Source organism: Ammospiza nelsoni, chromosome 1 (assembly GCF_027579445.1).
Source record: "Ammospiza nelsoni isolate bAmmNel1 chromosome 1, bAmmNel1.pri, whole genome shotgun sequence".
Classification (NCBI taxonomy): domain Eukaryota; kingdom Metazoa; phylum Chordata; class Aves; order Passeriformes; family Passerellidae; genus Ammospiza; species Ammospiza nelsoni.
Genome location: NC_080633.1, coordinates 66,246,486 through 66,261,123, shown reverse-complemented (window position 1 = coordinate 66,261,123; position 14,638 = coordinate 66,246,486).

Genomic DNA, 14,638 nt, shown 5'->3' with positions numbered 1-14,638 from the left:
CCTTGGGTGACAAACAGGAAGTGTTGAGCAGCCTGTCTTCCCTCTCTTCTTCTTTATGTGCTGCTATTCACCTTCAGACAGCCCCTCCTCCCTAGCACAACATCACCACATCACCAGGGCTGAGAAGATGAGAAGAACCAATACAAAATGACCCCAAAATGAAGCAAACAAAAAAGTTCCCATGAGAATGGTTGCTTTTTCCTCTCCTCCTGCCTCACCTGCCTATTTAGCACTGCAAAATACACACAATATTTCCTAGAGTCTTTATAACTGCTGTGCTCTCAGCAGTAATTGCTACCTGAGTGTTTCACAGGCGCCTTGATGGGGAGCAGGTATCACACCCCAGCCCACAGCTGGACCTTCCTCATGCAGGATGGGGAGGCAGCATGCTCTTCCTGCCCCTGCAGACATTACCCCATGAGCAGGGCTCAGCTTTGGCCAAGCAGACTGCATTAAGAGATCTCTTTTTCCTCCCCTTTTAACTGGCTTGCACACGGCATTGAGCAATCTGCTGTGTTTTGGTTTGGTTTGTTTTTATCTGGCTTTTTCCCCCCCCTCCTACTAGATGCAAAGCTCCATGTGGGATAATTTCCTATGAACTCAGACAGCAATGTGCCTGCGTGTTAGGAAACAGACCTCGCACACTAAGGCGCTTCAGTATTCTCCTGTGTTTCATTGACTTCTCCCCTAATTCAGACTGCCCACATCCAGATCCCCCAGGCATTCCAGCCACCACAATCCCAGTGAATTATTGCTGCCTCACTTATGAAAAATAAAGACGTAGAGCCTTCTGTGGTTGTTTGAGGTTGAAAGAGAAAACTCCCTGCCAGAAAAAAAAAAAGGAAAACAGGATGGGATTGTGTGTTTCTTGTACTCTGACCATCACCAGTCTTTTCATAGAATCGCAGAATCCTAGAATTATTTGGGTAGGAAGGGACCTTATAGATCATCTAGTTCCAGCTCCCCTGTCACAGGAAGAGACAACTTCCACCAGAGCAGGTTGCTCAAAGCCCCTCCAACCTGGCCTTGAACACTTGAAGAGATGGAGCATCCACAACTTCTCTGGGCAGCCTGTTCCAGTACCTCACCACCAGTGAAGAATTTCTTCCTAATATCTTTACAGAATTTTTGGGTAGGGGTAGTGTCGTTATGAGCTACTCTTCTGTGTCTAGACCCATCCATTTGACAAAAGGCAGGAAGAGAATAGGACACTGGCACAGAAGGGCCCTTTTTATTAATAGCATACCAAAGTCACCAGGCAGTCAGCTCTTTTAACAAGTAATCTTCACACCAGTCTTTCTGAGCTTGAGTGCAACTTAAGAAATGGGAAGGCTGAGCATTCTGCTCAGTAGGTCCCTGAATGCATGCAAATGAATGTAAATGTATGCAAAATGGCAAGGTGCGTTTTTTCTTTTCTGGAGGATTTTGGCCAGTATGACTGGGAAAGTGTCACGTGCGGTGACAGTTTTCTGATGTGGACATCTGTCCCTCAGACTGAGACCATCTGCTTTGTTTTCCCATATACAAAAAAGGAAGATACATTCCCTTCAGCCTAGCTAAGGGATAGAATTTGGATGCAGAAACAGTGCAAAGAAAGCATGAGCACCAAATAGGATCTGAAACCCAACACTTCACACTTCATGGAGTCTTTCTTATTTCCCGGCCAGTGTGGTGTGGCAAGCAAATGCACAGGAAAGGTCATGTCTTATGTCATCTCTCCATGGGTCTGAACATCAACTGAAGGTTCAGTGGAAGAGGGGATTCGGTCCAAATCTTTTTGCAGTGACTGGAAAAAGGAAGAAGGCACACACTGGGGTGCAGCAGATGTGCTGCTGCAGATCTAGTGGGACTGTTTAGGGAAACACCGTTTTCCATCTGCTTGGTACAACACCCCAGCTTGCATCTGCTTCTCCCGTGGAGCTGAGCCACATTCACAAACACTGACAATGCTTCCAACGCACTTCAGGGGCTCATCTGATTTGTGCAGCAATAGCTGACTTTGTGCTGAAGCAAACTGGGAGCTCCCACTTAGTTCATTAACATGGTTCAGCTGAAGGATAGAACAAGTAACTGGAGGCATAAATCCAGTTTATGTCCACAAAATGTCCTCTGCTCATTCCCAATTCTATGAGAGTGACTTAGGCCAGCTTGCTTGGCTGCACTGAAATGGGTTTGACTCACTCATGTTATTAGTATGGTTCAGGTACAGAGATGACAGCAAACAGTGTGAAGTGGCAATGTAATTCTGTGTCTTCACTGATGGGCATGGTATTTCTAGGCCATCGAGCAGCCCCCAGTTAAGCCCATCATTACCATAATATTGTTTAATTACCACCTCAACCTGCGCTAATGAAGCAGCTGATAGAAACAAATATTCTTGCTTCCTCACTTCTGAGAATTTGTTTAGAGACCAGATAGGTGCCTTTCAAATCTTCTTCAGTATTTTTGCACTGGCAAGGCTTCCTCTCTGCCACGGCAGCATCCAGTGATGGCAAAACAAGCAAGAGCAAGGCAGGAAATTACTGGTAGGTGACAGCAGTTGGGATCAGATGACAGGAACAGATTCAAAGCAATGCAAAAGCCTAGGAAAGGTTTGAGGACTTTAAAAACCCCATCTTTGTGCTTAGTTCTCCTTTCTAGGCACCATTTAAGAATAAGAGACGGTACAGCAGGGGGTCTTGCTTCTGCCAGAGTGATTTTATAAGGTGAAAAGAACACAAGGAGTTGGGCAAGTACATATTTCTTCTAGTTTTTTGATGCATGATTCTGTCCTTGACGCAGTTCTGCTATTTCACACGTCGATTTCCTAGTTTGGTTGTTTTTAATGTACTGCTGTTGTCAGCTGGTTTGCATTAGGGTCAGCATCCCTTGCAAGGGGGGCCCAGGGCTGTTCTTGTGCAGCATCCTCTGTGCAGAATGTGAATGTGTCTGGGGGCTCTGCTTCCCTCCTTCTGGTTCAGCTGCAGGTAGGGCAGGGCTCTGTGTGGAAGATTTTTTTTTTCTGACAAACTCTGTCTGAAAAAGCTTTTTAGCATGTAGTGTGAGGCTGCCTGAGCTCAATGTCCCCAGGGACATCTACAGTAACAATTCATCCTATGACAGCCCCAATGTATGAAATGAAACATAATTGACAAAATTGCCAGCTTGGCATAGTCCGCTCCAGGCATCATCAAATCCTGAGGCAAAGTGATATGGTTGGTGTAATTCACAAGACTTAATTCTCTCTGGTTTTATTTGTCTTGGGCTTTGGTAGCTTCTGGGAGTTCTGGTTGAGTTAACTTTTCTTCACAGCGGTGCAAGTAACAAGTGTAAAAATATTTTAGCTTCTAATAAAAGCTGAGGGCTTTGCCCAGCAATGCAGCAGTGATAGCAACAAGTAATGAAGATTGATTAAAAATATCCTGAAATATTTCAGTACAAATCTGAGAATAAGCACCCCTGCAACATCTACCTAATGTTTGTAGCAAGCAGGAAGCTTTTATGGCTCTTAGACAGCTTATGCATCCTCCTGCATGTGCCTCTCCTCTCTCTCTTGTGTAAGATGAATATTTTTAATATGTACTTTTAAGGAGAAGGCAAGAAATGGCCTACCTCATCTCAATATCTTTGTTCTGAATTGAATTAAAAGTTTGTTCTAAAAAGCCAAAATTCAGAGTGATTTCTCAGTCCCAAAGGGATGACTTGTGTACAAGCAGAAATTGGATTCAGTAGTTGGAAGTATTTGCTTAGATTTCAGTGTCTCCTTCTCATTGAGTTGGCTTTTAAACTGCGCATTTATTCAGACTGCTAAATGAAATGTCACTTTGATCCAAGCCCAAAACTTCCTGTGTAACAATGATTTGACATTTCTGATTCTTTTAAATGAATGAGAATTATGACATCAATCAAAACAAAATCTTTTCAGCTAACAACTTGGATTCTAAAAGTAGATATGTTGAAATTAAGGAACATTTTATCAGAAAAATGCTTGCCTATCTCATTATCTCCTACTCATAGGGGAAATTAGTAATTGTTTACCTTACCACCAAACCCCAAGAGTGCGTTCTCTCTTGGCAAGGTTAATATTGTTTAGAAATAAAAGGCACATTTTTCACTTATTTTCCACAGCTTCCAAGAACTTACATACTCTTTTTAAAGGGATATGTAAGCTGCTTCCTAATTTTACCTTTTCCCTTTTCTGTCAGAGAGGCAAAATTAATATATGTCTATTCAGAAATATTGTGCACAAGCAACCTGAAGTTCAGAGTGAAAAAACCACACCACAGTGTACTAGGGAAAAAACGCCAGGGTATTTATCCTGCATGCACAAAGTATAACTGATTCTCAGATTCTGTCCTTCTAGAAAATTCTGTTGGGCAAGCTAAGATATGCATTTATATTATTTTTTTTTTGCTTTGGCTTTTCTAGAGGGGGGTCAAGAACTTGTCTTGTAAATAGATGTGTGTTTGATAACATACTGCATATCATGTTACTCTTAATGTGGTCTATTTATAACCATAAGTAATTATTCCACATGCAAGGCAATAGAGATCCAGCACTGACTCTACTAAGTGCTTCTGACTTGGTGTCATTTATGTGCAACTCTATCTTAGATAATATTGGATTATCTATTAGATAATAAGATCTATACTGCGTATTAGTATAGTACCTAAATCTGTTTTCACAACCTTTGGTACTTAGATTGCAACAAATGCAGAGCAGAGCATGGAACTGCTTATCCCTGCCATGTGCATGGAGAAGGGTGATCCAGAGCAGTGAAACAGTGTTCCAGTCACATGGAAATCTTCTGCTGAAATGTAAATTAATGATTATTCCCATTAAGTCCTGATAACCTCTGAATCATGTTGGAGGAAAAGACATAATTCTGCAAGAGATGTTGAAGAGGTTCTGGTTTGCTTCCCACCACTGGTATAATCTAGATGGATGACTCAGTGGGTTACAAAACATGTGTAAATGCCAAGAATTTCCTAAACCCAGCTAGATGCTGGGACCTTGCAAGCTGGCCAGGGTGGCAAGTACAAGGATCTCCTCTCCCTTGGGACACTAATATCCTTTGTACGCCAAATCCATGTCCAGTTCCTGCTCCAGTTCCTACCAGGCACTGAAGAACAAAGTAATTTTTTCAGTCTGACAAAGACAGGATAAAACAAAGGTTGCAGTGTTTTTATGATGATAAAATACTGAAGTTTGAACCAGTGGGCTGGTCCAACTGCTGTTCGAGCAATGGGTACAGACAGTGGGTTTCCTACATAAGAGCCATGCTGTGGTTTTCACAAAAAACCTCAGCAGTGTCTTACACAGCTTGTGGCTCTGAATCCTACTTGTGTACAGAGCAGTCAGCTGTTAGTAGGCCCTTGCTGGAGCAGGGGTTACTCAGAGGGCTGTTCTGGCTCAGGCACAGCCTAAACCCCCTGCTCAGCTCTCCAGGGAGGCATTGCCATGGCAATCAGACTGTGGCTGGGCACTGCCAGCAGGCAAATGGGTTTACCAAGTCAATCCTGCTCTTCATCTCCCCCTTCTCAAACAAAAAAGCAAATCATGCAGCAGAAGCCGTGTGTGATACCAATGATATCTCAGTGTCTTGGCTGTTGTTCTTCCCCAGCAATGTATGAGTTGCAATACTCCTGCAACTGTGAAGAGCTGGCAAATTGTCCCTATTGTTCAGACCCTTTACCCCGGGAAGTTCTCTGAATTTTCTTGCCTCTTTTGTGAGGTTGGGATGGGGAAGGGACAAGCCCTGCCCTGCTTCCCCAAGCTGAAGTGGCCTGCTGCCTCTGCTTCATTTCTTCTTCTCCTGATCACCAGGACCCTGGTAACCCCCACATAAAGATGTTTCCTAACACCAGCACCTTGCTGAGTATGTCAATCCACTCCCTCCAGCTTCCTCTTAGTAATCACATGTATCCACACTCACTGTAGCTCCTAATTTTCACAGGTCTTCCTCCCTAGGTGGCTTCTCCTACCTCCTTAAGGTGATGTGTATTGCCCAAAGAGCTGAGCCAGGCATGACCAAGTTCTGGCCCACAGCACCTGCCTGCAGTAACCTGTGCTCTAGCAGTCCTACATGTGAGGGAGGTGGCAGTACAAGCACTTTCTTTCTGCTTCTGAGCCTGCTTTGCAGGCTGTGCTTTGGGCACAGCTTGAGCTTGCCCTCTGCAGGGGAGTGAGAGGCAATGGGAGCCCTGTGCTCCTGTAGCAGCTGTGGCTTACCTTTGCATCTGCAGCCAGGGCCTCTTTACTTGCTTTAGCACGTCACAATTTCATGGACTGGATTGATTTAGTGATGGCTTCCCACAGGGCATTTTGCCATAGCTGTTCATAAGACTGGCTGTCTCCCATAACAAAATGTTATCCTTCAGGAGTTATCCTGTATAGAAATGAACTTGAGTGAGGGGGAGAGGGAGGAAAAAAAAAAAAGACAAAAAATATTCTTCATAAAATCCACTTTTTCATACACCTAAAGTTTCCTTCTCCCACTGTCAGTTCCATTACATGATGTGCATTCGCACATTTCCTTTCCTTACAGCTATTTTCAGTGCTGAGGAGAAGTGCCTCCAGTTTTTGCAACATTTCATTTGATTACTGGTCAGATAATCAGATGTATTTGTGGGGAATTTGAGACTGGAATAAGGCAATTTTGTATGTGCTGCCTCCTTTTCCCTGCCCTCTGAAATCATGCTGTGCTTCATTAACACTAAATGTGTTTGCAGGATCTGAACCTTCTCAATCATGTGCTTTAGCTGCTTAGTGAAAACATAGGCAGTTTGTACACCTTTATGTTTCTGGGATCAGCTGGTGAAGGGAGGCAGTGTTTGCTGTTCACTTTCCATCTCAAAGCCTTGGAGTTTTCATGCATTCTTGCTTCCTAAAAGTGGGGGTGGAAAAAAGTGGTTCTTTGCCAAATTCAAGATGCTGGTTATCAGCTAATTCTACTGTTTACTGTTCACACAGCAAGTGAACTGCTTGTGTTTGGCAGTGAGCTTGAGTTCATCTGCAGAGTGCAGGACAGAGCTGCCTGCTTGTTTTCTTCAGGAGCTTTCTGCTGGTGTTTTATTGTAGCACTCAGCGGTGATGTGCTGTACTGCTTTCTCCATGAGCATTCCAAGACCCTTTAAGGAAGGAGGGTGTCACCTCCCTTACTTTGAAAAAGGAAACCTGAGTTTCTAGACAAGCAGTGCAGATGTGCTGGTTCCAATACATAGTATGGAAGCTGGTAAAAAGACAAAGAACAGTTAGGAGTTGAGAGAGTTTTGTTTCTTCACAAGTTTTGCCCCATGCTAACATGGACTGATGCTAAGTGGTGCTGCTGCAGGTGTCTGAGAGCAGGAGTCAGACTTGTGGTGACTCCTTTCAGTCATCTGCTGGTGATCAAGGCAGGAAAATATAATAGTGTGAAAATAATCAGAAGTACCTCAGATCTGGATGAGGCTTTCCCTGAGTACCATCAGCACCAGTCTCATGCAAGCTGAGCTGGCATTTTCCTGGGATACCACACCTGGAGCTTTTCTGGCAGCCAAATGTATATGGGTCTGGGCAGTGCTGCCTTCCAGTGGTGCTACTCTGGCACGGAGAGCAGTGCTGGTGTCACCTAAGGAGGTGCCAGCACCAGCCCTCTCAGCACTCCGGGCTGCCAAGAGGAAATATCGGCCTCTGCGTCATTAGTGACAACTTCATGTTGTTGAACTAATCTTTGATCCCTTCCTCCTCTGCAAAACTGCTCAGTGGGTGGTAAATTAATCCCTGGAGTTTAGCCCAGCACGTATGCAGAAAGCACAGGGGGAACAGTAGGTGATGCTGTGCTGATAGTGAGAGCCTAGAGCTTGCTGGTGCCCTTGGTTTTAGCTCGGTGTTGTGCCACTGACTTGGGTGGCAGAAGCTCTCACAGCCATGTGTGTCAGCAGTCTGTGTTTCTTTCCTCATGCCTGCTGGTGCACTCACACAAAAAGTATGATTCCAGATGCCACCACTCTTCTCAATAATGCTGTAGTCATTGTGCAGTAAGAGAACCTGGTTCAGACTACCCTGCCTGGAAGGAAAGGTAATGGTGTCAGCTAAGTGGGCTCAGTGCTGGGATACTGGGCAGTATTGTATTGCTTCATGATGAAACCAGGAGCAAACCAGAGGACAATGACAGCTGAGGAATAACCAAATAGCAGACCTAGCTGGTTAAAGGAAGGGACTCGCAGTTCACACAACAGTGGGAGGAACACAGGCTGCTACATTAAAAGGATGAGCATTCCCAGTTTCACAGATTTTGCTCTTTTATCCTTTTCTTTGTCTTTCCTCTCCACAGAGATGTAAATTTCTGAACTCAAAATATAATATGTTTTAGGACACTAAAAGGGGAAAGAACTTTTGCTCTGTATGTGACTGGAAAATGGAAAAAATACACTCTTAACATGTAAAAGCTTTGTAATCTGCTAGCCACCTTGGTGTGAGAGCTGAAGCAAAGTGATGCTCTTCAAGAAGAAAGGCTTTGCTGGGACCCCAGCGACTGGATCAAACTACTGTCTGCTGACAGTGTCTGGTTCAATCCCACTAGCTGTAGCTAGGATGTAGCACATGCCTGCAGCACATGCTGAAGATGCTTTGAAGTGTCTTTTTTTGCTTTTATTTTTGCTTTAAAAAAAAAAATCGAGCTGTAAAATATGCAGTTCAGGAAGGTCAAGTATCACATGTGAATATTGCTGACTGCACAGCACAAGGAAGGTCTGTGCTGAATGAAGTTGGGCCTCTGGTTCTTTGCAGATATTTAGTAACAACCTTGAGCAGAGCATCTTTGCTTTCCACAACAGTTCTTGTAATTCAGCAAATGCATATTTCCCTCAAAGACAAATCTATACACCCTGGCAATTGCTATTTTTATGTAAAGCTCTATTTCATTTATTACTGCATAAGAGTTAGCCTGTGCATATTTTCAGGGAGCTTGTCCAAGGCAGAATAGCAACTCTAAAGACAGCACCATGGGATAATGACTTCCAGACTGTCCAAATCTACATTCCTTCGAGCTTCTCCACCAGTGCAGTAATAAAAACTCTGAGCCACCTGGGCTGCATCTGTACTGTGTGGGAGGTAGAAAGTGCTGCACTCTGCAGCCCTGCTCCCCTGGCTATCCAGATGAGGCCTTCTGTTGAACTTCCCTCCTGCCACACGCCTGAGTGTCTTTCCATGGAGCCCTGAAATGCATCCTGATGGGCTGTGTGCACACAGGCAAAACAGGGCATCATCCATGGAGGTAGTGAAGGCTGGATCATGCTGGAGGTGGTTTCCATGAGCACAGTGAAAGTCAATTAGGAGAGGCCCTGCAAAGGACTGGAAGGGCTCCTTCCCAGGACAGTTTTTGGGACCCACAGTTGACAGAGGGATTTGCTGGTGCAGCTTTGCATTGCTCTGCCAGAAGCAGTTCCAGAGATGTTGAGCAGAGTGAAATTGAAGTGTAAAATATTGAGCAGATCTGAGCTGCAACAGAGGTGGCTTGCACCTTTGTGGAACAGAAGCTTGTTTCCCAACAACACAAAAGTCAGGGCATGTGAGGACTTTGCTACAGATTAGTGAAGATGTCATCTACAGGGATAATAAAAAAAAAAAAAAAAAACAAAAATAAAAAGAAAGCTAAGCTGCCCCAAAGCTGATTCTTCCACAGAACTAGTTTTTGTGACTTCCAAGTGACTCCACAAAATTCATGGCTGTGCAGGACTTGCAGAAGCCACTCCAGTAGTGGTTCCAGCTTACAGGAGAGAGAAGATAACAGATTTTTCAATCTATAACAGAGGCTTTGCATTTCAGTGTTGGGACTTCGACTACATACAGTCAGCAGCGAATGGATATCTCATTTACTCTTTGATTTTCTTCCTAAATAGATAGAAGAAAATATTAAATAATGCCAGAAATACATATGGAAACATGTAGGAGAACATAGATTTAAGTGGGTTCTGAACTGACTCAGTAGTGCAGTGGTCTGGGCATCTTTAACTGATGAGTTTGAGGATTGCTGTTGCAAATCTGAAGTTAGCCATGCAATCCTGTGGGATATGCATGGACTCTTAAAACTTACCTAAAGTGTCTTTTTGCAGTGGAGAAACAGGTTGTCTGTTCGGTGTAATTGGTTTCACTGAGTGTACCTTCTCTTTCAATGAGCCTCAATGTTTAGATTTGAATTTAGGTCACTGAGAGAAGTGTGGCTGGCAAGAAAAGGTGAAGTCAAGGATTCAAAAATATAATGAGAACTACAGGAAGAAAGAAGGAGGGCAAAGACAACGCAGCCTAAAGGAATGGAAAGAGGAAAGAGCAAACAATCTCCAGGAAGCTGGATCATAACTTTTTCCAAAGTATTCTGCTTTTCAAATGTAGAAGATCACCTGTGCAAGTAGGTAGTTAGGTCAGGAGCAGGAGCTCAGAATGGCCTTGTTACCTTTGGATATTGATTCCCTAAAGGAAGATGTACTGCTAAGGCTGGGCGAAGCAGGGAGGAGCATTCTGTCTTTCTGGAGTCCCTGTGTTTATTTTAATATATAATGTCCAGGCATGTGGATGAGATGCTGAATGGCCTTTCATGGGTGTGGGATCTCAGCACCTCAGGATGGAGGTGCAGAGAGGCCGAGACCACCCTTGGGGGGCTCAGGAATCCTGGAATGTTGCCAGAAGTGTCTGGTGGCAGGATTTTGATCCTACACAGGAGATGAGACCTGTATGAGGACTGGGAGGAATTCACTGGGTGAATGGTGAAGGGATAAGTTAGTTAAAGTGTAAAACACAGGGTTTAGGATTTTGGTACAGGGGGGTCTAAAGAAGTAAGATGGAGGAATTGGGGCGTGTCCTGTTCTTCTTCTTCTTCTTCTTGGCCTCCATCTTCTGTGGTGGTGGTGGCACTTTGGGATTGGTCATTACTAAAAGTGCACCGGTTAATAAGGGTAGAAGGCATTGGGGAGAAATGATAAATATTGTACACGTAACTTAGAGTATAAAGATAAGTGACCGCCCCGGGGGCTCGCAGTGTGCCCATGGCTGACTTGCTGTGCAGACCTCTGTCGGGCTGAAAGAAAATCTTTTAGATAAACAATTAATAAACACCAAGACCGAGACAAGATCAGAAGTCTCTCCTCGTCCTTTGAAGCGTCGGCTCTCCAAGGCCATCCCTGGGCCTTTCCAGGCCACCACTACAGCAACACAGAAAACCTTACACATGGGCTGCTCCATTTCTATCAGATGCCATGATGGAAGGAAGGGTCTGTCTGCACTGGACTCCTGTATGAGACCCTGGTGATTGACAACCACTCTTCAGTCAAAACTCACATTTCACCTGCAGGTTGCGTTTTCTTTGGTTAAGCCCCTACCCAAAGCAGGGTGAATTGAAAGCTTGAGTAAATCCAGTATATTTCTAGTGTGCTGCTAAGGATCTGGAGCTGGAATTAGACATTAATTAAAATGACAAAGCATAGACATATCAGCCTTGTCCCAAATCCTGGAACCTGACCTACCCTCAAAATTAGGTGAAACTAGTGTGCTTGCCGTACACTAAAGTGTTAACTCCTTTGCCCTCATGTGTCTTTTTTTTTTTTTTTTTTGCCCCAAGGACCTCAGGAAAAGCTCTCTTGATGCTGGTCCCTGGAACCTGCTGAGATCTGTGTGTCCCCAGTGCCCCAGTGTCAAAACTAACTCATTTCCCTTGTTTCTCAACTGTTGAGAAGAAACAGCAGATAGTAATCAGTCTTTTCCTCTCTCAATAGCCCCCCCCCCCAAATGTGGGAGACTCCATGTAATCCTATCTTTCCTCTGTTTCTGGTGGAACCTTCCACTGAGGACAAAACTGTTTTATTTGGGAGGTAGGGAGACAGAAAGTAGGTATCGTCTTTCACTTTTGTTTCTGTTTTGGTAAACCTTGCTTGAAAGTCACTTGAAGCTCACTGGCCCAGAGTGCTTATTTTGGAGAGAATACAATTCCTATTAAGCTACAGCTGTAATTGTATGTAATGTGTATTTTTTTAAGTGGATAAGTTATCCACAAATCCCAGATGATGATATGTCTTTCAAAGAAGATGGGGAAGGGGGCTAAGATTTCAAGAGTACTGCACAAAGGAGACAATGTCATCAGGGGGTGAACAAAATGGAAATGTCTGCTAGGGGAAAAGAACCATCTATCCAACCTTGTGTTCACAGGCCTCTTTTTGTGTTGCTTTGAACCCTTGTCCAGTACCTGTTCCAGACTTTCCCCTGAGACCTGAATGCATTTGTTTTGCTCGCTGTTTGTTGTGGGTACAGTGAGGAAAGGTGAAGTGACTTGTGTGGGGTAGGGCCGGTGCCTCACCTGCAACCTCAGGCCCCCTGTCCTGAGCTTCCTGGGCCCTTCAGGAATGGTTGAATTGGGGATGCTGGAATGATGGTGTAAATTGAAATGGACAAGGAGCTGGGCTTAGACATGTTACTGGGTTGTGATGTTCAGTGCCTGCCCCACAGGGCTTGTGCAGCCAGTGAGGGCAACAACTGCTGCTGCCACACTGGGAAAGTGGTCTTTAAAACTGAGACCATTAGGTGGGCCTTCTCCTTCTGCTTTATTTCCTTTCTTTTTTTTTTTTTTTAATAAAGAAATAGAAAGTTTTGAGACTTTCCTTCTGCCTGGAGACTCTCTAAGCCATCTTTGCTCAGGAGTTACCATTTTTATCCTAGAAATGTATTGTTGTTTTAATCCTGCCTTTTGTTCCTCACAGCCTCATTGCTTTTTTGGGCTCTTCTCCATCCCTCCCCACAGCCTTCTCCTTACCCCTTTTGGACAAACTGCAGCAGCGTTTGCCTCGGCTAAGAAAAACGGGGCTAGACAGGGTTGGGCAAGGCTCCTGCCTTGTCACAGAAAGGCCGTGAGGAGGAAATGTGGCCGCAGCTGAGTTTGTTTTGGAGCCCGCCCACTGGTGCCGTGCCCTTTGCCCGGGCCCTGACACAGGCCCCAGCTGTGCCGGGCAGCCCAGCGGCGCTCGGGGGCCGCTCCTCCTGTGGGAAGGAAGGTCCTGGAAATCCCCAGTGCAAAAGAGCAAACGCTGCATTATTTCATTTCAACTTGGGACATGGAAGCTATGCGGGTTTTTTGGTTTGGTTTTTTTTTTTGTTTTTTTTTTTTTTTTTTTTTTGTTTTTTTTTTTTTTTAAATTTTCCTTCCCCCCCTTTTCTTTTTTTTTTTTTAATTCAGACCAGAAGAGAATCTGCAGATCTGAGTTTTAAAAAAACCCAAACAAACCGAACACTTGCATTCCTTTCATTTTCACATGCATGTCATGATTTTGATAATCCTGCCATGCTAAAAGAGCGGGTTTGAATGTGCACAAGCTGAGGGAAGGCAGTAACCACTGGCATGGCCCAGCGGAGGCCTGGGTTTCCCAGAGCTGTGCCCTCCTCGGGGCTTCGCTTTCCCCTTGCGCTGCCGAGCCGTCCCCTCGGCGCTGAGACGGGACTGACGCAGCCGAGGCTGACAGTTCTGTGCAGCAGCTGCGAATAATTTCAAACCCATCCCGGGGTGGCAGCGGGGTGGGGGAGCGTGTGCCTTGTTTTTGTTTTGCTTTCCCCGAGCATTGCGCAGGCTGCGGTCCGCTGGCCGAGGCACCCGGCCCGGCCGCGTGTGACTCAGGGCGCTGGTGGTGCTCCAGGGCTGCAGGAGGGCTGCCCGCAGCCCAGCGGGACCGGGGAACCACGAGCCTACGTAGGCGCTGAGCTCAGGGATGGGGATGTTCCTCCTCCCGCCACGGAGGAGCCAGGAAGATCTCTGTCTCCGCTTAGGCACGAGGCACACGTATTTACAAAGGTCCTTGGGACCTTTAAACCAACTGCCTTTGCTTTTTTTTCCCTTTGCCTTTTTTTTTTTTTTCTTCCCTGCCACACTTAAAAGTCCCCTGGTGCTTCACCCTCCCTCGTAACACTCCCACAGCTCCTGTGCCAGCATCTCCCTCAGAACTTCAGCTGAGCAATTACCGCTGCTGCTCCCAGGGCGCTGGCTCCCAGAGGGATGAGTGAGGGGTCCCCGGGAGATCTCCCCGCTTGCCTGCCAGTTAGGTTTACCAAGGATGTTACATCAGGGAAATCCCATGTGCCTCCTACAGGAGCAAACCAGCCAGGCGTACTATACACTCCCTGTGTGTATGTGTTTATATATATGTGTGTGCATGTACAGAAAGATATCATTTAGTGGCATAAGCCCTCATTAATGGCAATGGGATTTGTGTGGTTGACAGCCCCTAGGAGGCTATTTGATAGCTTACTCCTAATTTGCAAATCTTTGAAGCCAATCACCGTACCTGGTGATTAAGGGTTTTTTTGCAATAATCCGGTGCAGAGAAAAACAGAGGCCTCTCAGTGGTTTGCATGAAAAGGCTGCTGAGCGGGTCCTGTGATTCACGGGCCAAAAATAATGTGTTCTGTTTAAACAACGTTCGCTCTGTGATACAAACTGACAAAAGCCAGCGAAATTTAAAGGGACCCTGTCAAATCGGGTCTAAAAATAACCCCAGCCAGCTGTGTTTTGGTGAGTGGGTGTGTGTGCTCATGTGCTGTGCTCTCTCTACTTTGCCAGTCTTGTCCTGGGCTGTGACTTTTTTTCAGAAACAAGCTAATATGACATTTGAGCTTTGCCATCTGGTCTCTCGGTGTATGAAATTAC